At 43.7% G+C, this 22552-nt stretch overlaps 1 protein-coding gene across 5 annotated transcripts in view; it reads left to right on the forward strand.

Moving 5' to 3' along the window:
- The window catches only part of ndst2a (N-deacetylase/N-sulfotransferase (heparan glucosaminyl) 2a), a 169697-nt gene that overhangs the window by 125728 nt on the left and 21417 nt on the right, over positions 1-22552 (forward strand). For 3 of the 5 annotated variants that reach the window (XM_020481742.2, XM_031823494.1, XM_031823493.1), the window contains one exon: positions 2062-2151. The gene's annotated coding sequence lies outside the window, so the exon portion shown is untranslated. Of the gene's footprint in view, positions 1-1523; positions 2152-6296; positions 6454-22552 lie in introns of those variants that run through there. The other 2 variants (XM_031823495.1, XM_020481743.2) reach the window with 2 other exon arrangements.

The following is a 22552-nucleotide window of genomic DNA, read 5'->3' on the forward strand; positions in this document are numbered from 1 at the left end:
ACGCTACCGTTCAAACGTTTGGGGTCATTTTTTTGTCCATTAAAATAACATCAAATTGATCAGAAATAGTGTAGACGTTGTTAATGTTGTAAATGACTATTGTAGCTGGAAACTGCTTTTTAAAATATGTTTTATGTACGTCTATGTAGATATTTCAGAGGCCCATTATCAGTAACCATCACTCCTGTATTCCAATTACACATTGTGTTAGCTAATCCAAGTTTATCATTTTAAAAGGCTAATTGATCATTAGAAAACTCCTTTGCAATTGTTAGCACAGCTGAAAACTGTTGTTCTGATTTAAAGAAGCAATAAAACTGACATTCTTTAGACTAGTTGAGTATCTGGAGCATCAGCGTTTGTGGGTTCGATTACAGACTCAAAATGGCCAGAAACAAAGCTTTTCTTCTGAAACTCGTCAGTCTATTCTTGTTCTGGGAAATGAAGGCAATTCCATTTGAGAAATTGCCAAGAAACTGAAGATCTCGTACAACACTGTGTACTACTCCCTTCACAGAACAGCGCAAACGGGCTCTAACCACATGTACATTAGTGTCTAGTTTGAGAAAAAGATGCCTCACAAGTCCTCAACTGGCAGCTTCATTAAATAGTACCCGCAAAACACCAGTCTCAATGTCAACAGTGAAGAGGCGACTCCGGGATGCTGGCCTTCAAAAATGTCATATCGGTGCATCACTAATATATTATTTATATAATGAAATCATGTAGTAACCAAAAAAGTGTTAAACAAATCAAAATATATTTGAGATTTGAGATTATTCAAAGTAGCCACCCTTTGCCTTGATGACAGCTTGGCATTCTTTCAACCAGCTTCTCTTGGAATACAGTCTTGAAGGAGTTCCCACATATGCTGAGCACTTGTTGGCTGCTTTTCCTTCACTCTGTAGTCCAACTCATCCCAAACCATCTCAATTGGGTTGAGGTTAGGTGATTGTGGAGGCCAGGTCATCTGATGCAGCACTCCATCACTCTCCTTCTTGCTCCCATAGCCTTTACACAGCCTGGAGGTGTGTTGGGTCATTGTCCTGTTGAAAACACATTGACACACAATATCCCCAATCACTGCCCTGGGACATTGGGATATATTAATTATTTTTTGACCAGAGGAAAGAGTGCCTCCTACGGGCTCTCTAACACCACAGGTTAGTCTGATGCTCTATGTTAGAGAATGGGCCATAGCTCTAGCCACGGTCTTCTGTGTTGATTCTGGTGAGCAGCCAGCTCTGATAACCAGGGTTTGTTTGAGCTGCACTATCAATATTAGGATAGCCACTGGGTCTGGGAGCAGAGGTCCTACTAGGGGACTCTGATACACAACATATACTCAGTATGTGACATGTCTATGAATTCTGGTTAACTAAGGTGTTGTGTGAGATTTGTTTTGGTTCCCACTTGTGTACATATGTTTTTATGTCACTGGTTTTAAATGAACAAGTATGTGTGTTGTGTCGGTCCTCTTGCGCTGTTCCCCCCGGTCCCCCCTCCCACAGAGGAGATGGCTGCGGTCTCTCTGAGCACTATGAAACATTTAAAATGGGATTCTGGGTGGTGGAGAACAAAGGAGCCACCCTCTGTACTGTGTTGCTCATATACACATGCACAAAAGGGAGAGTGTCATTGTAGAGCAGTGATGAATCCCCCTAGACAGAATGCACGCTGGGTTTCACATGATCACGTGGGTGATTATTTGAATAGTTGAATCTGTTGTGTAAGAGCAGTGCTAGCTGAAGGAGAAACACTGTTCTGGTACACAATGTCCTTTTGATTTGGTCTATCATGATATTCCTAGTTTAGGAGGGGTGGTGGAGGTAAACAAATGCTAACCCAATGCTTTGCCTACTACCTCCTCTCATAAATTTCCATGTGGGTGTTTTCATGTGTTTGTTTGCATTGAAGGCTGTTGCTGTTGAGAGGCGGAGGCAGCCTTCCATTGACCAGATAAATGCCTAGCTAAAGCTAATAGTTACCATGATGGTGCTGCCTTACCTAGCAGGGCTGTCCATCTGCCTGGCCTTGACCCTCAATTTGTCCCTTCTACAGGCCTTCTGAGACTGACGGACAGACAGACGCAACACGCCTGAGGGACAGACACAAGGACAGCACCAGAGGAAGTCTCCACAGCAACAAGAGGTCAGAGACTCTAGGTGGATTTACATCAGATTTGCAACTTTTCTGTGTACACTAACCTTGGATATGGTGTGGCCAAAGTCACATTCCTGCTTCATGTGTGAGTGCATTTATTAAACATACCGTAAATACCATAGTATATAGACACACAGAATGGCAATTCAAACTATACAGGAGCTTCTCATCTAAACCATATTGCACATAGTGTTGCACACTTGATTAATGCAATGGTTCACAAATGTGTGGATATTTTAAAAGCCTCCGGAGGTGTAGTGTGGTAGACCTCTCATCATTAGAACCGCTGGGCCTCGAGAGACCCCCCTTCAAGCAACTTTCTAACAGTGTAATTATAATGAACAAAAATATAAACGCAACATGTAAAAATGTCAAAGATTTTACTGAGTTACAGTTCATATAAGGAAATCAGTCAATGGAAATTATTTTATTCGGCCCTAATCTATGGATTTCATATGACTGGGAATACAGATATGCGTCTGTTGGTCACACATTCCTTAAAAAAATGGTAGGGGCGTGGATCAGAAAACCAGTCAGTATCTGGTGTGACCACCATTTTCCCACATGCAGCGCAACATACCTACTTCGCATAGAGTTGATTAGGCCTGGGAAATGTTGTCCCACTTCCCTGCAATGGCTGGAACACGCTGTCGTACACATCGATCGAGAGAATCCTTCTAGTGGTTAGAGCGTTGGACTAGTAACCGGAAGGTTGTAAGTTCAAACCCCCGAGCTGACAAGGTACAAATCTGTTGCTCTGCCCCTGAACAGGCAGTTAACCCACTGTTCCTAGGCCGTCATTGAAAATAAGAATTTGTTCTTAACTGACTTGCCTAGTTAAATAAAAAATAAAACATGCTCAATGGGTGACATGTCTGGTGAGTATGCAGGCCATGGAAGAACTGGTACATTTTGAGCTTCCAAAAATAGTGTACAGATTCTTGAAACATGAGGTGATGGTGGCGGATGAATACCATGACAATGGGCCTCAGGAACTCATCACGGTATCTCTGTGCATTCAAATTGCCTTTGATAAAATGCAATTGTGTTTCGTTGTTCGTAGCTTATGCCTGCCCATACCATAACCCCACCGCCACCATGGGGACACTCTGAACGTTGACATCAGCAAACCGCTTGTCATTGTGAGGCCGGTTGGACGTACTGTCAAATTCTCTAAAACGACATTGGAGGTGGCTTATGGTAGAGAAATTAACATTTAATTATCTGGCAACAGCTCTGATGTCAGCATACCAATTGCACACTCCCTCAGAACTTGAGACATTTGAGGTGTTGTGTTACAAAACTGCACCTTTTAGTGGCCTTTTATTGTCCCCAGCACAAGATGTACCTGTGTAATGATTATGCTGTTTAATCAGCTTCTTGATATGCCACACCTGTCAGGTTTATGGATTATCTTGGGAAAGGAGAAATCCTCACTAACAGGGATGTAAACAAATTTCTGCACAGCATTTGAGAGAAACGCTTTTTGTGCATATGAAACATTTCTCGGATCTTTTATTTGAAACATGGGACCAACACTTTACATGTTGAGTTTATATTTTTGTTCAGTGTAATACGTTGCCTTTGTTGCAACTATGAAACAGAAAGCATATGTGTTGGAACACGGTCACAGCTTAAGTAAAAAATAAAATAGAAAACACCCCAACCACCAAGATGGGGAAATGGGGAAAACATCAGTAGCCTAAACACAATAAGTGCCAAGTGTGCTTGATAAATAGTGAAAATCAGCACAAAAGCAAAAATGGCATAATAATGAATGTGTCCTTATGAGAGTAGTCAAAAATAGTCCATTATTGTCAGCTCATGCATACATTGTGTGCGTCCTGGGATCAGTTGGATTTCATTTAGCTGTTATCCCTTGTCGACACACATCTTTGTCACTTTCACTTTCACTTGCTTGACTTTGACATACCTTCGTTTGGTTGTAGTGCATAATAGTCTCCGGTTTTCTCTCTGTCCCTGTCGGTGTGCTCATTGTACTGGTGACAGAAACGTTCTTTCTTGCCTTGTGAGTTTTGCCTTGTCATTCTTCACCACCGTACAGCGGCTGTGCAGGTGCCTTATTTTGCGCAGAGGGATGGTGCTCCCTTCTCACTTTGTTCATGGTGCCGACAAGGCTTGTCTTCTTGGCAAGCAACTTGTTTGCCAATGACAGTGAAGTGAAGAAATTGGTGACATTTCTCCCCATGCCAACGTAAGTTCCACAAGCCCTGGTTACCACATTCTCTGACACTTGCTCAATTGCCACCCGATATTTTCCCAGATATGGAAAGGCGTTCAGCATGTACAATTACCCACACTCCCACTGTGTAGCCCACTTCAAGTAGGCCAGAGGAGACTGATAAGACTGCTGGGATTCACTGGACTGATATAGGATACATACCATTTTGAGATTTTAGAATGGATCAATACAGTAGAATGGTCCGCCCTGTTCTTCATTCACAGTTGGTGATGACATTATTATGCATCGCTCGCTTCCCCCTCGCTCATCAACTCCCCCTTTTCTCCCTCATTATACTATACTATCATTCATTTCATCTGTTATGTGTGAAATTTAGTTTCTGTATAGTTTAGGTTCAGTTTCAGGGCAACTATCAGGGTGATTATCAGCTGGGCACTGCACTGTTGGAAGAGGTGGGGGCAACTGGGGAACCCCCCCCCCCCCCCCCCCCAAAAAATGACATGCCCCCTTTTAAACTGCTTGTAACTCCAGTTTGGTTTGTGATACTAAGATTCTAACAAAGGCAGTGTGTTATATAGACCTATTTAGGAAAAGTCAAGGACTGAGGGGGGCATGACTTAAATGGCAGAGGAATACAATTGTTTAATTCAGGAGCAGTCAAAATGCCTGCTTTATTGTTAGAGATTTGAGTCCTGGACGTCACAGTAGTGTGGTGTAAAGAGGCCGAGTGTGTTTGACTTTTGTACAGGAGATTGTTTTCTATCTGTTTTCGCCGGTGTTAAGGTCGCTATGTATCTGGGTCAAAGTCTATGAAGGGGGTCAATGTTCCGTGAGGCATTCTAACAAAAGGCAGAATGGTGCATATTTTTTTCTTACATAGCGTATCTGTACTAAATGTAGCTATTAGTATTCATGGATACAGTGTAGTAGCTAGCTGCTAATGTCCATATGCCTGTGTAGGCCTGTTATTGTTGAATTACACTTTGATGAAATTTCAGAGGACTCATTTATGGGAAACATTGAATTTACTGGCCCTAACAAATGTTCTTTTCATCTGCACAGTGGACTGTGTTTGTACTATTAATGTTCTGGTAAATCTATTTGCAGTGTTTCTCTCTGTGTGTCAAAGCTCATGTTTCACGGCATAGCAGATATACATTAGAATGCCCTCTGCGCTCAAGGATGAATATAATGGAATACACACACGTGCAGTTCGTCACTTTTCCCATGTTTTTTTGTCTTGGTTATTTTAGTGCAGAGATGTGGATGTCAAAGTGCCCTGCTGTTGAGAGGGAAAATACATTAAGAGCTTATAGAATTATGGAGATTGTAGCAGTTGTAGCATTCAAAGAGGTACCACTCATTTGATTTGATGTATATTTCTCGACTTTATGCTGACTGACTGCTGTCCTCTTGCTTCCCTCTCCTTCTATACTGGGAAGAGCTTTGTGTGTGCCTGTGTGGTTCTGTGTGCCTGTGTGGTTCTGTGTGCCTGTGTTGTTCTGTGTGCCAGTGTGGTTCTGTGTGCCTGTGTGGTTCTGTGTGCCTGTGTGGTTCTGTGTGCCTGTGTGGTTCTGTGTGCCTGTGTGGTTCTGTGTGCCAGTGTGGTTCTGTGTGTCAGTGTGGTTCTGTGTGTCAGTGTGGTTCTGTGTGTCAGTGTTGTTCTGTGTGCCTGTGTGGTTCTGTGTGCCTGTGTGGTTCTGTGTGCCAGTGTTGTTCTGTGTGTCAGTGTGGTTCTGTGTGTCAAGAGTATCTGTGTGTGTACCTGTGTGTGGAGAGTCCAGATGTTTTGTAGCAAGGTTGGCAGCAGCCTGAGATTAGCATGCTGGCCACTGTGGGGAAGATAAATAGCCCTCTGTCATGGTAAAAAAAACAACAGTCCCTTTGTCTTTGATGTGCTCCAACTCCCAAATTGCTTTTATCTACCCAGAGCCAGAGAACACGCAACGGCTGGATCTCTTTATTAATCCCCTGCCTACCTGATCGCGTTGCCTCTGCCTGCCTGCCTGCCCGCCTGCCTGCCTGCCCGCCTGCCTGCACTCGCTGTGTCTGTAGCCAAGGGAGACTAAAATACCCAGTATATTCAGGTGAAGAAATGGAGCTTAAGATTATATAGAATTGTTAATGGCTGTTAGTGTTGTTTTCCTATTGTTAGCTCTGTTTGTCAAGTCTAACGACCTAGGCTAAGTAGACTCTTACCAGCCCTTAAAAATAAACACTTCATATTTCCTTTTTTCACCTATGTTCTTCCATTCTCCATGGATCTCTCAAGCGTCGACTGCCTCTATAATATTGTCATTTCATTGCTTAACTGCGTGAACAGCACTGGTGGAAAAGGGTAAGGCGCATAAGAGCAGCTGCACTAAAAACTCAGCTCTGCTCAGCCTTCCCCAAAGAGATGTAATGCTTAAGTGAGTGGCTTGTGTTGTCTGCCCTAGCAGTGTAATGGCTGTGTGGAAATAGGTCACCTGAAGTGGTAGTCTTCTGCTCTTGATTCAAAATTAATCTTGATAAATATGCTGTTTTTCTTCTAAAGAAAGGACTACGGTCGGCCTTCCATGCACCTATAATAAACCTCCGTATTGGTGGTGCTTGTGTGAAGTACATCAGTCTGTGCTTTCATTCAGTAATGTGATGAAAGCCTTTGAGTGAGCAATGCCGTCACCTCATTACGAAAGCCAGAGATGGTCAGCACTTCTGTCAGCGAGAAGAAACATGATGACAAATGTGTCAGTCATTACACGCCAGTGACCCTCAAGGTCCCATCTCAAGGGTGAGATGTGAGATGTGACATCTCTGTTTCTGTAACACTATAATTAACCCCTGACCTCGACCGAACAGGAAGCCAGAGATAGCCCTCAGGGCGAGTTTTCTCACAGTAATGGAGGGTCCCGATGTGACTGACGGCTCACTAGTCAGTCAGAGGGGTCAAGCTTGTGTTTGACTATTCCCATTAGCTGGGAATAGTCAGCTTTTGGCAGATGAAAAAAAATCAAATGTGGAAATGCCGATAAATCAAATTAATCGTCTGAGTGAAAAAAGTATAAAATTCCATAGCTAAATAAATGCTTTTTAGGCTTCATTGATGGAAATACCAGTCCATGTAAATACATTTGACTGGTCATACTTATCGGCCTATAGGTTAATTTGCGTAATTTTGTGGAATTAAATTGGCACGTGTACAATATATTAGTTTTGTAGGTCCATCTTATTCATCACACGAGTAGCTTACAGCATCTCATACAGCAAATGCATAGGCAACGGAAGGCAGGCTTCATCAGCGCATCACACACAACTTTGCAATGAGTTGTATGCATTTTGAAAACATATACTTCATTGTTTGAAACTTGAATGTTTTACATGTCTTACCTTGCTTCAAAGTAGCCGAGCCAAAATCAGACCATATCTGTGGAGGCAATTATTTTATATCTTTCTTTCATTGTCCAGTAGCCAAAGGCACAATCCTAGTCATATTATCAACCCATGTTAGTTGTTGCATATTAGATCTTCCCTCTTCCTATATTTAGAACTGATATTTTCATCTGTTACATGAAACTGCCCTCATGTGCAGGGATCTTTTCACAACTGTTTTCCTGCTAATTGCATTATGGAACGAACATTAGCGCGTAGCCTACTGCCAGGTGCAAATTGCTGCGCTTGTCATTTGAATAAATAATAGTTTGATACTAAGCTACGTGACATTTCCTAACTTTAAAACCATGACCCGCGAGAGACTGTCAAAGAATACAGTAACGCGCTTCTGTTTTTAGGAGTGTTCATGTTGAAATTTCTTAAAGCACTGTCAACACTGTTTTTATTCAATACTTTTACAATCCATCACGCTTGCTTCTCCCTACTTCCACTTGTGCTACAACCTGCACCACAGCTGAAATGAATGAGTTGCCAGTAACCAATTGTATCGATAGGCCAGTGTTTTTTAAATGATTATTTAAAGGAATCGAGGAATAGTTCACTTTCTTTGGTCATAGGAACAACAACGTGAATTTGTGCCTGAGGCAGAAATAATGCGGTGCAACTCGAGTGTTGCCATCAGGTGGAAGACAGCGTCCCCCCCCTCTGGTCAGTCTCAGCAGAGGGAGGGAAAGAGCAGGGACTGTGAGAGGCGGACCCTCTAATTTCTCTCTCCCTCCCTCTGCTGAGACTGACTATCAGATGCAGGTACCATCAGTCCAGTCAAATAAAAAAGTGAATTATTTCAATTTATGCTCAGCTGTGCCTCTCAACTAATGCACATGCTGATTAATTGTTATTATTTGAAATGTGAAATATAATATGGTCTGAGATGGACATTATTAGCAGGCTAAGTGTTGCCATGCTGTGATCTATTAGGCCTACTGCACAAACTTCATTCCTACACAGCTATTTTTATTAGCGTAATGTTGGAGTGCACATTGTTTAAGTCATGTTGAAAAATAATTCAGAGTGGTAGATCTTGGCTTTCATTTTAACTCAGAAAAGGTTGGTGACCGCTAAGAGGTGTCGCAATGCAGACTAGGGATATGGTGACCTGTGTAGGCTATTTATATTCTGTGTTTCTCTCTCTCTCTTTCTCTCTCTCTGTGTCTCTGTCTCTGTCTGTCTCTCTGTCTCTGTTTTCATTTTGCATTCTCTAGTTCTATGTCTCTCCCAGTTGACTCTGTGCTGTTTGAAGCGGCCACCTGAGCGGAGAAGCACAAAAGCAGCTCTCCTGTGTGGTCCCCCTCTCAGCACTACTGTGTGTGTGTGTCACTATGTGTGTGCGTTGCTATGTGTGAGCGCTGTAAGTGTTTTGTGTTTGAGCGCTGTGGGCGAGCAAGATGTGTGTGAGCGCTGTGCGTGTGCCAAGAGGAAGGCCTTGAACCCTCGCAGCCCCCCAACTCTGAGAGCTAATTAAGGGATGTTTCCTGTGCCCTGTCTGCTCGGCCCTCTGAATGAGCCTGTTCCTCTATGCACACCTACATACTGCCTGGTGTCTCTCTGTGGCTGCTCTGCTCACTGGCCTTCAGCTAGAGCCACGCAGCTTCTCACCATCACTCATCCTTAGCTACATACACCCCATGAACAAAAACACTCTCTTACAGATTAAGGCCCCATAGCAAATTAGCCTCTGTTTGTGTGTGCATGTGCGTGCATCTTCAGTGCATGTGGATTCCTCTTTTTGTCTTTTTGTGTGTGCATGTGGGGTCCTCCGGGACTTTTTGTGTGCTCGGTGGAATTGATTTGGGAATGAATTGAGAATGCTGGCAAGAGGCTGGGGAACGAAAGAGGAGAAAGGGAGGCCCTCTAATAAAAGATGGTGAGGGAGAAACAGAAAAGATAGCCTGGGAGAAATTGTTCCAAATACATTTTAATTGGTAAGAAGGGAATCCCTTGTTTTGGGAGTTGGAGTGGGAGTGCCTCAAACCTATTCAAAGAAAGAAAAGGCTAGCGACACAAACACTTTTACTACACTCTCACACATACCAACCAGTTATATGGAGTCTCAGCGATTGATTGGCCAGCTGTGAAAGACCATTCTTGCGTCCTGTGCATGGAGGCGAGAGGGAGCTGTGAGTCATGAACAGTGTGAGGACTCCATAGGGGCGAGGGGGGTGTAAATGTGTGTCAGCGGGGGTGGTTGGAGATGGTAGCACTTCTCGCCTTCCTAGGGGTACGAGTCATAGGAAGGGAGTGGGTGTACTGTACGGTACACTTGCCTGAACAGAGAAAGAGCCGGTGTAAATAGTCTGTTTTCTTTGTGGAACTCTAATAGCACTGGGCCTCAGGAAGCAGTGTGTGACTGTCCCCGACCAATTAAAAAGCTCCCAAACACCTCTCTGAGCGGAGTCATGTGGCAGGAGCAAGAGGTGATCGATTTATCTGTAAGGTGTTGAGGTCGCTGGACCGTATCTCTGCCCCCAGAGCCCCCCGAGACACTGTCCTCTACTGTAGCGCCTCACTCACTCTTCTCCCTTTTCTCACTTTCTGCCTTTCGGGCGCATTCAGGCAGAGTTTTTGTATCCGTCTGCAAAGAATTGAGTCCATTGTTTTACTAAGGAAGTCACATGTTGACAGATGTCTCTCTCTACTATTTTAACGTGTCTCTTTTGCACAGTCGGTTACATTTCGGGATATTATTTTTGATGATATATCGTATTGTTTTGACTATCGCAATATTTTTGCTCTAGTTGGTGGTACCTGCACCAAAACTCCAGTAGTTGTCCTCCATAGCTTTTTCTACATCTTTTTTAAATAGGGAGCCAATATGCTTTCGCCACTTTTATTTACATGACTGATCAAAACTATTTTTCTCGTGGCTCTCTGTTGTCCTTCTGCAACAGACATATGGTGAGCAATATATTTGGAATATCGAATCGCAATAAAATTGCAGTATCGAGTCGAAATCGTGAGAATCGCAATATATACAGTGGGGCAAAAAAGTATTTAGTCAGCCACCAATTGTGTAAGTTCTTCCACTTAAAAAGATGAGAGAGGCCTGTAATTGTCATCATAGGTACACTTCAACTATGACAGACAAAATTAGAGAGAAAAAAATCCAGAAAATCACATTGTAGGATTTTTAATGAATTTATTAGCAAATTCTGGTGGAAAATAAGAATTTGGCCAATAACAAAAGTTTATCTCAATACTTTGTTATATACCCTTTGTTGGCAATGACAGAGGTCAAACGTTTTCTATAAGTCTTCACAAGGTTTTCACACACTGTTACTGGTATTTTGGCCCATTCCTCCATGCAGATCTCCTCTAGAGCAGTGATGTTTTGGGGCTGTTGCTGGGCAACACGGACTTTCAACTCCCTCCAAAGATTTTCTATGGGGTTGAGATCTGGAGACTGGCTAGACCACTCCAGGACCTTGAAATGCTTCTTACGAACCCACTCCTTCGTTGCCCGGGCGGTGTGTTTGGGATCATTGTCATGCTGAAAGACCCAGCCACTTTTCATCTTCAATGCCCTTGCTGATGGAAGGTTTTCACTCAAAATCTCACGATACATGGCCCCATTCATTCTTTCCTTTACACGGATCAGTCGTCCTGGTCCCTTTGCAGAAAAACAGCCCCAAAGCATGATGTTTCCACCCCCATGCTTCACAGTAGGTATGGTGTTCTTTGGATGCAACTCAGCATTCTTTGTCCTCCAAACACGACGAGTTGAGTTTTTACCAAAAAGTTATATTTTTGTTTCATCTGACCATATCACATTCTCCCAATCTTCTTCTGGATCATCCAAATGCTCTCTAGCAAACTTCAGACGGGCCTGGACATGTACTGGCTTAAGCAGGGGGACACGCCTGGCACTGCAGGATTTGAGTCCCTGGCGGCGTAGTGTGTTACTGATGGTAGGATTTGTTACTTTGGTCCCAGCTCTCTGCAGGTCATTCACTAGGTCCCCCTGCGTGGTTCTGGGATTTTTGCTCACTGTTCTTGTGATCATTTTGACCCCACGGGGTGAGATCTTGCGTGGAGCCCCAGATCGAGGGAGATTATCAGTGGTCTTGATTGTCTTCCATTTCCTAATAATTGCTCCCACAGTTGATTTCTTCAAACCAAGCTGCTTACCTGTTGCAGATTGTCTTCCCAGCCTGGTGCAAGTCTACAATTTTGTTTCTGGTGTCCTTTGACAGCTCTTTGGTCTTGGCCATAGTGGCGTTTGGAGTGTGACTGTTTGAGGTTGTGGACAGGTGTCTTTTATACTGATAAGTTCAAACAGGTGCCATTAATACAGGTAACGAGTGGAGGACAGAGGAGCCTCTTAAAGAAGAAGTTACAGGTCTGTGAGAGCCAGAAATCTTGCTTGTTTGTAGGTGACCAAATACTTATTTTCCACCATAATTTGCAAATAAATTCATAAAAAATCCTACAATGTGATTTTCTGGATTTTTTCTCTCTCATTTTGTCTGTCATAGTTGAAGTGTACCTATGATGAAAATTACAGGCCTCTCATCTTTTTAAGTGGCAGACCTTGCACAATTGGTGGCTGACTAAATACTTTTTTGCCCCACTGTATCTTATCGGCACCTAAGTATCGTGAGGTCCCTGGCAATTCCCAGCTCTACTTTACATTGTCGGGCCTTTGTCCTCCACTCTCCGTGATCTGGACCCTCTAACCTCTCTGTTATCCCTTCCTAGGGGAGAGGGGATGTGGTCCCAAAGGGTTGGCCACTGTGTGTTGCTGCAGATGCTAATGCCATATCACTAGTGTCAGTCTGTACACTCTCACAGGCAGCCATAGACCCCTAGACACATCCTAGGTTGCCTTTGGTGTCTGTAGGGTAAACGGCTCATAGATCTGCGTACCTAACGGGAACTTCTACCCAGAAATTCGACCTCCTAAGTCAGTAGACAAGCTCCACCCCCCAACCAATGTGTCTTAAATGCAGAAAACATTGAAGGGGACCGAATGGAAGCAGCAGAAGAGAAGTGGTCAGAGGTGACGATACAGTAGTAAGTGGACAGAGAGGGATTGAGTGGGAAGCAGCCTGAGATGTGTGGCCAATAGAGAACAGTCCCGTCCAAGCAGAGCACTGCTGGCTGCTGTTTAGCCTGCAGCCATTGATTAAGACTGCTAATCAGATGAATGAGATGAAGGCGTTGAGGAGGACAAGCTGAATCTAATGCTGTGGGAGAGATGAGATGAGGATGCCGTGCTCTGCTTTGGCCCCCCCAGGAGGTAGCGTGTGCATGTCTCGTGTGAAATCCCAGGGTGACATCCGAGACAGTCTGCCACAGCCTGAGAGCAACATCGCCCATGCTATACCACGGTATACACAGCACGGTATCTACAAACACACTACGCTCACACTAAATGCTAACTATTCTAACGTCAGTTAACACACAGTACAGAAACAGATTATTATCATCATGACAATGCACAGACTACAGTACATACTTCAACACATCCAGGACACAGACTACAGTACATACTTCAACACATCCAGGACACAGACTACAGTACATACTTCAACACATCCAGGACACAGGCACACTTGTGTAACCGATCATGCAATTATCCACACAATGCAAGCATATTACAATGCACCAGTAGTCATAACACACACACACACTGTCTGGCTATGTGTTTTGGAGTAGAAGGCAGGGCTAGGAAGAGGAGGTTGAGTCAGACAGCAGTGCTGAGGCAGGCGGGTACGTAGGGGACAGCGGGGTGCCCTGTAACCCTGTGCTCTGGAGCAGCCAAAGGTAACCTATCGATCCAGCCGCATACTGGGACCAGTGGACCAAGTCGAGAGGGGCCTGGAAGTGTGACCACTGACCGCCACTCTACCCCCCCCCCCCCTCCTGGCCGTCCCAGGGGCTTGGTGGGGGTTGCTGGGGGGGGGGTTAGGGGTCAGGCCCTCCCTCCTCTAGCAGTCCTAAATTACTCTGTAGCCCTGCTCATCTGGGTCACTGCTTCCCACAGTGGAAGGGAACTGGGAACACAGTGTACAATACTATTCCCTCAAGACTGTAGCCTCTCAGCTTCTACATGCACTCACTCATGCAGACATAGACAGCGGTAGATCTAGAGACACACAGAGATTTAATTGCATTGGCAGGAAGAGCCTGTTTTATTCACTCTGACTATTGATGTATAGTGAGCTTGGGAGATGGAGGGGGGAATGAGAGGCACACAGCTGCTCTCTGAAATACACAAATGTAGAACACACCTGGGACATGAACAGTATGCATATTTACACACACACACACACACACTCACTCACTCACTCATTCATACTGTATACACACACACTCCCAACAGGCGCACTTCAGAACACCACACGCACACACTGACACAGTGTTGACCCGGCCGCTTTCCCGTTTGGATTATAGCCTTGGCCTGCTCTCTGAGACCACACTGCTTCCTCAGTACTGACTGCCAGACAAAGACAGACACACTGCAACCAGGGCGTCCTTCTCACCACTATGCCAAGGCCAATGGCAATGCCCACAACCCTGTGTTTCATCTTCAACCAAACCCCAGTGACTATACATGAGGCTTTATCTACTCATCTCCTGCATAAGGTCATTTCCTTTATTTCCTCCTTGATTCCTATTTTGGCTTCCACTGCGTTATTATTGTCGAGGAGATGAAATGGGCTATTTATGATTAGTGTGGTGGTAGTAGTGGTAGTAGTCGTTTTTGAAGGTCAGTGATTACATTGCTGTCTGTATGCACAGTTGATTTAGCCCTAATCCAGTTTCCCCCAGACCGTGTTTGCTGGAGGCTGTTGTTGAAAACGTGGCAGCAGGAGGGCCTAGCCACAAGTCAGGGTCAGGGATGTCATTAAAACGTGACTCCTGCCAGACAGGTGGTCATGTTAACCCCCTCCCTTTCAAATGTTGATATACTCACGCACATTCGCGTTTGTGTGTACACACACAGTGGGTGGCCTTGTGTGGCTCCTCCACCGGCCGTGCAGATGCAGGGGTTTATTATATAAACACCCAATGGCGTTGCGTGTGGGAATGGAACGTGGCAGCGGTAGAAGCAACACAGCAGAATGCTATAGAATAACAATACCACACACTCCCTGTGTTTGACTGCTGGGATTCCCTGAGCCTAATTCTTAACAAATGTGCTTTCTCAGCTGGCGCTTGTATTGGTTCAATCCAATTACTCTATATATGAATGGACAAAGCCATCGATCACGTGGCACCATTCTTCCCTATGTTAAGACTCAATAGCGCATTGAAGCCAAGTGAAGTCAGGTAAGATGGCGTTTCACGGAGACATAACATGCTCAGTTCGAGCTACTCTAGGAAGTAACGTTGCAGGCTAGCTCAGTGCTGGCCAGAAGACTTTTAAATGGCTCACAACTACTGCTCTCCCTCTCCTACAGACCATCCACAGGCCATCCACCATCTCTCACTCAGACACAACCAACGCTGCTGCTAAAATGATTATTGATTAGATGTGTTACTCCATTCCACTGCTGTCATTGATTATTGATTTTATTACCATTATTAGTATATCTATTTATCCTGCTACTGGTCATTAGCACTGTTTAAAAAGGTATATATTACCATTACTATATTACTGCTACCAGTAACTTTTCAGCCCAGTTTACATGCATATCCTTCTACCAGTCACTTCTTTTTTTTTATCTATAAAGCCACCGACCTCAAGGATCCTGTTTTCGGCTTACAATGTCTGCAGTACTGCGGACAGCCTTGAACTTTCATGGCTTCAATGAGAGGGGGCAGTCATTCTTCCCTGGTTCAATCTCCCCCTCATCACTCCGGGGCTGCTCTCTCCCTGCCAGGTTAAATATACTCCTGATTCCCCCTCCACTGTTTCCTCCTTATCTCCAGCCGGCTGCCCTTGTTTGCATGGCATCCCTCCATGGAGAGATTACTGGGGCCCCATGGTTTTGACGTAGCGCACCGGGTAACAGTGTAAATATTGTGACATGTTTTTTCCCCAAGCCGACCGGCACGTCAAGGCTACCACCTGTGGGCCCGCTGCGACGCTCTCTTTCTCCTCTGTCAGAACGCCAGTGCTCCACTGTGCCGCAACGGATGGCCTGCCTAATGAAGTGCCATCTTTAATCTTTAAATATTTATTCTGCTTTAATGAGGGAGATATTCTTTGAATATTTTTCACTCTGGAGGTTCTCCTCTGAGGGAACGAGCAGTCTTTGTGTGTCCTCTCTTCCCCTCAACCTAGACCCTGGTTTTAGACTTAATGTAGATATTTTTAAAGCCATGCCCGTCGATGCTGTGTGTTTGCATTGCTTTCCAGGGACTGTCAAGCTATTACGTTAAATGACAGGACAGAGAGACTGTTTCTTACATGAATTTGCTAGTCAAAGATAATCAAGTGAAACTAAGTCACCATACATGGAAAGACCTCAACAAAAGCTTACTCCTCTTCTGCTTCCCTTCTCTGAAAAGAGCTTCCTCATCTGTCTGTTTCCGTCTGCCTGTCTATCAGGCTGAAATGGGAAATGAATTTGACTATAACAGTTTTGTCTCACACAGCAGTCCGTGTTATGATCTAGTCATAAATCCAGTAGAGCGTTGTTAGTCAGGAAGTGATAATGATCCGAGTGTTGGAGCGTTGTGCAGGCAGTTCAGTTAGTGGCTTTTCAACTATAATTTCCTATAGATGATGACCTTGGCTGTTTTATTACCGTGCTCTCATTGTGAATATATTGTAGTTGAACATTAGCAGAGGTTAATGGTCAGTTCATTTACAAGTGATAGGTACTCCTTTTTTTTCTTTTTTTTAAGCTACCAGGGATGACCACTTTTTTACTTTCATGGGCTTTGTAGCACCCTTGGGGCAGGTTTCCCAGACACAGATTAAGCCTTGATCTAAAAAACATGCTCAATGGAAAATCTCTATTGCAATTGTCCTTTAGTACAGGACCAGGTATAAACTGTATCTGGAAAGCCGTCCCAGTTTTAACGTCCCTAAGTTTAAACGATCATCTACTACCATCGACTCCTTACCCGGCCTCCAGTTAAGAAAAGATATCCACAGTGGTTAAAGCCAGACAACAAACTCCATGGCAACGAAGGAGAAAACAACTGATATTTCTTAGAAAATATACCCAGTGAAAAGCGGGGTTTATCTTTGTCCAGAACACTCCATTGAGGTATAGTGCTGAGTGATTAACCTACAATTACTTTTTTTTTAAACAGCTAATTGACCAAATGTTGGTTCACTTATTATAATTGTACTTTGTTCGTCTTTTTTCTGAGCTCAATGCGCAGCAGATTCTTTGGAGATATATCAAATCAAGCCTGAACTGTGCGATGTAGTAGGGAGTTGTAGTTTCCAACAGGCCAATATTCCACACAGTTTAGCCCAGAAAACGTGGTAATTAACTACAATGACCGTAATCCATTGCAAGCCTACTTGTCCAGTCTGTGTTTCTTTTATGCCTGCTATGTAAAAGAGACAGAAGTGATTTGATTGTTGGTATTCAGCAGTCATGAAAGTATGTCTTATTTACTTGAAAGAACTACTAAAATAGTGACTCTGTCAGACAGCATAGGCAGCAGCTCTAGAAATGACTTGGAATTAAATCATGAAGTCATTAAATAATTTCATATCCACAACTGAAATATTTGATTAAAGTAATGAATGATTGTTAATAAGTGATAAGCAGTAATGGGCAGGCACTACCTTCATGGGACTTTTATGAATTGTTTTATTCTGTGTTACAGCATTCAACCCACATAATGCATAGAGCATTTAAACGGCCACAACCGCAAATTAAAATAGGTGCTCATTTTCAACCGTTCCATTGATCCTAAAGAGAAATCTCCACCCCGGGCACCGGGCTATGCAAACCGAACTCGCCCATTGCTGCAATACACGCTCCAAACCATTCAATATTTATATACATGCTCCAAACCTAGCCATATTACCGGAGCTTGTTTTCTTTCTATTTCTGTGGCGGATTTTCATTGCTACAGTAAATGGCTGTGTGATTTAGATAATGCATTGATACAGTATATAGCTGTGTAATTTAGATAATGCATTGATATGGTATATAGCTAGCTAGCTTGCTGAAATGATAGAGAGAACAAAGGATATAGATATTTGATCATGTCCGTGTGCCTGGAATCCTACACAGTTTCACTGGAATTATCAAACGGCAAGAGTCAGGAAAACGTCAACCCTCAACATTACAACAGCTGGTATAGGCAGGGTTTAGAGTCAGGAAAACGTCAACCCTCAACATTACAACAGCTGGTATAGGCAGGGTTTAGAGTCAGGAAAACGTCAACCCTCAACATTACAACAGCTGGTATAGGCAGGGTTTAGAGTCAGGAAAATGTCAACCCTCAACATTACAACAGCTGGTATAGGCAGGGTTTAGAGTCAGGAAAACGTCAACCCTCAACATTACAACAGCTGGTATAGGCAGGGTTTAGAGTCAGGAAAATGTCAACCCTCAACATTTCAACAGCTGGTATAGGCAGGGTTTAGCGGAGACTCCTCCTCTCTCTGCTAGTCTTTCTGAAATGATTTTCCCCTGGCATAGCATGCTAGCTAGTTACACTAACAGCTGTCAGTCAGTGTCCTATTTGTTGTAATTTCTCTGCTACATGTGGAAATCACCACAACAAACATTGGGCGGCAGCGTAGCCTAGTGGTTAGAGCGTTGGACAAGTAACCGAAAGGTTGCAAGATCGAATCCCCGAGCTGACGAGGTACAAATCTGTCGTTCTTCCCCCCCACTGTTCCTAGGCCGTCATTGAAAATAAGAATTTGTTCTTAACTGACTTGCCTCATAAAATTAAAAAAAGTCCCACCCCAATTCCTAAATATTAGCAGTCTTCGAGGTGTAACCTAAATGAGAATTTCCGCTCTTGGACAGGAATTACTCAAATAGGTGCAGCAACTTCCTCTGAGGTGGGCCTTTTTAATGGAAAATAATTAATACAATCGTAAACGGGGATTATTTAAATAATCGAACCGAAACCAAACTGACCTCAAAAAGCGCTAATCGCTCAGCACTACTGTGGTATGAGGTCCATCTATCCTAGAATGAATTCATAATCAGCTACACAAACACTCACAGCTTTCACTGTACACTGGGAGAAACTGACAGATCTGTTGCTCTTGTCTTTGCTGAACAACCTTGTTCCGAGATCACTCGTCAGCAAGGAACAAACCTGCGGAGAAATACAACAGACCCTTCTGCCTGCTTGTTTCCTGTTGGGTGACAGCGCTGCTCAGTCTACCCGGTGTGCTGTTCTGTTGCAACCCCTTGGGGAGACGTATGGATAGAGAGAAGAGGGGCCATTGCCTCCCGGAATTTAATGGTCAGCATTCCGCTGCTTGGGCTTTTCGGTGCGTGACCCCCGGGGTCTGAACAGAGGAGGGTTGAAGAGTGCGAGAACTTCATGTTTTCCTTTCTTCCCTTTGTTCCATCTGCTTTTTTGGTTCAGAAAGCAAACACAGCGGTTGTCGCCCGTCTTGGTATTCCAGTAGACGGACAAGCATCTGATCAACTCAACAGGCTTCTGGATCCAATCGACCAGCTTGGAAGTCCGTACTTTTGGCAGGGTGAATTACACACACATATACAGTTTCTCTCAATGAAGCTGACTCGATTCGTACAAGTAGCGTAAGATTTAGAATGGAGATAATTTAAGCTAAACATTAATGTTCATCTATCCCGTCAAATTAGTTAATTGTTTAATCCAGAGTCTCCAAGAGCAGCAGCCTCCCACCAACACTTCCTGTTACACTCAGTCTTGCCATTGGTCCTCACATAATGCATTTTGAGGCTTGGCTCTTCTGACCTTTCTTTGTTAGAACTCCTCTCTACACCCTCTAGTCGCTGTAAGTGTTGGAGAGGTCATAGTTCAGACTGACCATAAGGTAGCACACCTGTGGGTGAATGAGTAAGCGACCCCTGGGGCCAAAGCAACAGTCCCCTGCCTCTCTCTCCTGTTGCCATCAAAGGAGCCCAGTCACTGTGTGTTACTGCTGCCGGTCTCCCCCTGCTGGTGGGTTCCTGCACTGTATATACTGGCATGGTAGGATGAAGTTGCCTTTCCAGACAATGATCTAAGGTCAGCATTGCATTTTCCCCCAGATAGTTAAAGTTATGATTGGGGGTAGGGTAATCTGATCCTAGACCTGTACCTTAGGTCCTGGGTGGAATGTGAGGCACCAGCAGAAACAACAGCCTTCTACCAGCCCTCTGGTATACCATAGCCTCAGGTCAGGGTTCAGTCGAGTGGAGTGGACAGGATGCATGCTGGTCCTTAAGAGATGAATAAACCCGAGCCCTATTCATTATCATGCAATCTTGCAGCATTCTTAAACCCTTTCTTTCTGATAAGCTCAGTTATCGTCAGATCTGTAATTCCCTCTGCCCTCTGCTTCCCTGTGGTATCTCTCCTCCTCTAGAAGCACATGGCTCCAGCATTGCCAAATATAGACTAAAGAAAATATAATAATTGAACTAACAGTTAATAACAGGGGATCTGTATGGCAACTGTCTTGTTTGGTCTGTAATGCTCTCTGTGATTGAAGTATTATCAGGGACTTTCCAACCCGGGAACCCATCTGGTCCTGTGATAGAGGTCGTCTGATTCCCCTCATTTCCTCTCTTTATCTACATGCCATTTTATATACTGTAGCTTCTATAGTCAGGCTGGAGCCAAATGAAGGAGAGGATTTGAGAAAGAAAGGCTTACCTTTCTTTCAGGGAAGAATCTGTATCTGGGATTTATGTTCCAGATGGGCGCTTGTTTAGAAAGAGGTTGTTAAAAATATATATATATTCCCAATATACTCTCTTGTTCGCTCTTTTACACACACACACCGCGCGCGCGCACACACACACACACAGAGTGTACAAAACATTAAGAACACCTTCGTAATATTGAGTTGCATCCATCTTTTGACCTCAGAACAGCCTCTATTTGATTTTCAATACAGATTATCGGAGGGGAAAAAAGCTGATACCGATTAATCGGACAATTTTTTTATTTATTTTATATATATATTTGTAATAATGACAATTACAGCAATACTGAATGAACACTTATTTTAACTTAATATAATACATAAATAAAATCAATTTAGTCTCAAATAAATTGTTTAAATAATGAGAAAGTAAAAGTGCAGTATGTGCCATGTAAAAAAAGCTAACGTTTGAGTTCCTTGCTCAGAACATGAGAACATATGAAAGCTTGTGGTTCCTTTTAACACTTCAAGATTCCCAGTTAATAAGTTGTTGGTTGTAGTTATTGTAGGACTATTTCTCTCAATACCATTTTGTATTTCATATACCTTTGACAATAGGATATTCTTATAGACACTATAGTATTGCCAGCCTAATCATAAAGTCATAAACAGCGCTGTGCCTCAAGCATTGTGAAAAGCTGCTGGCAAACGGAGGAAAGTGCCGTTTGAATTCATGCTAACGAGCCTGCTGCTGCCTACCACCGCTCAGTTAGACTGCTCTATCAAATATCAAATCATAGACTTAATTATAATATAATAAACACACAGAAATACGAGCCTTAGGTTATTAATAATGTCAAATCTGGAAACTATAATTTCGAAAAACTAAACGTTTTTTCTTTTAGTGAAATATGGAACCTTTCCGTATTTATCGAACGGGTGGCATCCCTAAGTCTAGATATTGCTGTTACATTGCACAACCTTCAATGTTATGTCATAATTATGTAAAAATCTGGAAAATTAATTAAGGAAGAAATGGGCTTGACACAGTTCACAACGAGCCAGGCGGCCCAAACTGCTGTGGCAGGGTAGCCTAGTGGTTAGAGCGTTGGACTAGTAACCGGAAGGTTGCAAGTTCAAATCCCCGAGCTGACAAGGTACAAATCTGTTGTTCTACCCCTGAACAGGCAGTTAACCCACTGTTCCTAGGCCGTCATTGAAAATAAGAATTTGTTCTTAACTGACTTGCCTAGTTAAATAAAGGCAAAATAAAATACCCTGACTCTGCTTCCACTGAACGCAAGAGAAGTGACACAATTTCAGACACCGCATTGATTATATGCAGCGCAGGACAAGCTAGTTAAACTAGTAATATCAGCAACCATGTGTAGTTAACTAGTGATTATGTTAAGATCGATTGCTTTTTATATGCTAAGTTTAATGTTAGCTAGCACCTTACCTCGGCTCCTTGCTGCCTACACTCGCATAACAGGTGGTCAGCCTGCCACACAGTCTCCTCGTGGATTGCAATATAATCGGCCATAATCTGTGTCCAAAAACACAGATGACCGATTGATATGAAAACTTGAAATCGGCCCTAATTAATTGGCCATTCTGATTAATCGGTCGACCTCTAATGCTAGCCAATGTTGTTTCCAATGCTTAACACAAACTGGTGCGTCTGGCACCTATTACCATACCCCGTTCAAAGGCACTTAAATCTTTTGTCTTGTCCATTCACCCTCTGAATGGCACACATACACAACCCATGTCTCAAGACTTGAGAATCCTTATCTAACCTGTCTCCTCCCCTTCATCTACACTGATTGAAGTGGATTTAACAAGGTGACATCAGTAAGGGATCATAGCTTTCACACACCTTAGAGAGAGAACCCTGCCCCCCCCCCCCCCCCCCCCCCCCCCACATGCCTCCCCAGCTCCCACCTGCAACTTGTGTGTGTGTGTCTGCTGATCCAGTCAGCATCAGGGTTGGAGTCTGTGGGATTCTCTCTCTCTGTAGTTTAGTCGTC

This window comes from Oncorhynchus kisutch, linkage group LG4 (genome assembly GCF_002021735.2).
Source record: "Oncorhynchus kisutch isolate 150728-3 linkage group LG4, Okis_V2, whole genome shotgun sequence".
Lineage (NCBI taxonomy): Eukaryota > Metazoa > Chordata > Actinopteri > Salmoniformes > Salmonidae > Oncorhynchus > Oncorhynchus kisutch.